Source organism: Tachysurus fulvidraco, chromosome 2 (assembly GCF_022655615.1).
Source record: "Tachysurus fulvidraco isolate hzauxx_2018 chromosome 2, HZAU_PFXX_2.0, whole genome shotgun sequence".
In the NCBI taxonomy this organism is placed as follows: Eukaryota; Metazoa; Chordata; class Actinopteri; order Siluriformes; family Bagridae; genus Tachysurus; species Tachysurus fulvidraco.
In genome coordinates, this window is record NC_062519.1 from 17,814,823 (window position 1) to 17,817,322 (window position 2,500).

A 2,500-nucleotide genomic window follows, 5' to 3' on the forward strand; every position below is an offset into this window, starting at 1 on the left:
ACACATCACCGACACACACAACACTAACACACACAACACTAACACACACAACACCGACACACACAACACTAACACACACATCACCACCACACACAACACTAACACACACAACACTAACACACACAGCACTAACACACACAACACTAACACACACATCACTAACACACGATACAAACAAACACAGCATTTAAGACACAAAGCTAACAAACAAAATAACACTTAATATTAACACACAACATTTAATACTAACACACACACACACACACACACACACACACATTTTACACTTAAACTTTAACCCTAACCCCTATCCCTACACTTTAACCCTAACCCTTCACTCCTATCCCTAACCCTAAACCTGAACTCAAACCTAACCCTAAAATTTTAACCCTAACCCTGAACTTTAACCCTAACCCTAAACTTTAACCCTAACCTTTAACCCTAACCCTGAACTCTTAACCCTAACCCTAAACTTTAACCCTAACCTTTAATTCTAACCCTAACCCAAAATTTTAACCCTAACCCTGAACTTTAACCCTAAACCTGAACTCTTAACCCTAACCCTAAACTTTAACCCTAACCTTTAACCCTAACCCTGAACTCTTAACCCTAACCCTAAACTTTAACCCTAACCTTTAACCCTAACCCTGAACTCTTAACCCTAACCCGAAACTTTAACCCTAACCCTTAACCCTAACCCTGAACTCTTAACCCTAACCCTAAACTTTAACCCTAACCTTTAACCCTAACCCTGAACTCTAACCCTAAACTTTAACCCTAACCCTAAACTTTAACCCTAACCCTAAACCTGCACTCTTAAACCTAACCCCAGACCCTAACCCTTACCTACCAATGCACTAAACACTAACACACATCATGAACTGACACAACACAATCCTGATATACAACAGTAAACATAACAACACTCACATAACCCTGACACAACCCCTAACACACAACCCCTAACACACAACCCCTAACACACAACCCCTAACTGCTCATGTTGTGTCACTACAGTGTTTCAGTGAGTGGGAGATCAGCTGCATGTTTTTCTGCAGCTACACAAAGACAGCATCAGCATTTTCAGCACATTAGCATCAACGTTTCAGGCCATTAGCCTCTTTAATTCCTCACCGTGTCTCAGGCTGGGAATTAACCCGCCGTGTACCACTCAAATGACCTGAAGATCCCGCTGGAATAAAACCACACCGCCTCATGCAACACATTTATAACCGAGACACATCAAGGAGAAAAGGGAAATTCCTGAATGTGGGTCAGATTTTAAAAAAGAGAACAAAAGGCACTGAGCTGAGGCGGCTGAAATAAATGCTGAAAATACCCTGTGTTACAAGGACTGTATGTTCTCTGGGTCCCGTGTTCTCCATGTAGCAGTAGCAACTTGGTGGACCTGGGATTCAGAAACCCTTGACTTTCTGATCAGTAGTCCAAGGTCTTAACCACTAGGCTAAACATTCCTCACTCCCCAAGCTCCTATCTCAAGGCTGTATGTCTCTGAATCATTGGTTCTCAAGATCATTTATTCTACGCTGTGTGCCAGGGGCGGTTCTAGACCTTTTTTTAGGTTGGCTCCATTCCCCCTGTCTGTGATCTCAGCCACCCTAAAACAATAAGTATAATTTTTACTTTCATAAATAAACAATAAAAATTACGTTAAAACACAGGAAATGTCGTCGATGGGAAAGAAAATTATTTATCAGTTTGATCCAAGAGCGATTTTTTTTACTTTGCTTTTATGCGCGTGTGTCGTAGTCTTTCAAAAGTTCGTCATCAGCTGTCTGCTTTATTTGAACGGAGAAGCTCAGAGTCAGACAGAGCCGGAGGCGATTATCTATAACGTTAATCGGCTACCAAAAGCAGTGACATGTCACTATTCTTATTACCAGAGTTGTAGCACAAACAAAATATTAATGCAAACAATCCATTCAATACTAAATAAAAAATAACATTTATTGATTTGGTCTTTGTCTTGTGAATATTAGTTTATTAATGACTGCATTCATTGGACACACTGTTTGTAGAGAATGCACACACACATGAACTGATCTGATTCGAGACTGGCATCATTACATCATGCATAAAATTTTGGTGTCCGCTTTTGCCATTTTAAATAACACCATAACTTTTGGCTTACTATGTAGTCATATAATATATAATATAAAACTCTTCTTTTTTTAAATTCTCACTGAGGGATAAAAACCCCTAAAGATGAAACCCTAGAACTGCCCCTGCCGTGTGCTCACAATCCTACCCCAGGAACCCAAAGATGTTTTCATAGACAAACTCTGAGACCAACCCTAACTTCTCAGAGCACGATGTATCTGATTCTCTCTGTTCCTAGTAACCTAGCTGTCTAATCTTCCCAAACCAGGGCACGATGTCCAGCAGGTCTTTCGTTCCTATTTCCGTACTCCAAGGGTTGAGTATTTTCTGGATCCTCTGTTCTCCCTGTCCTGTGGTCCTATGGACTAGTACACTATGT

The 2,500-nt window shown here is 40.6% G+C and overlaps 1 protein-coding gene across 3 annotated transcripts in view; it reads right to left on the bottom strand.

Moving 5' to 3' along the window:
* Positions 1-2,500, bottom strand: part of cacna2d3 (calcium channel, voltage dependent, alpha2/delta subunit 3) — a 45,808-nt gene that overhangs the window by 24,462 nt on the left and 18,846 nt on the right. The gene's annotated exons all lie outside the window — the stretch shown is intronic.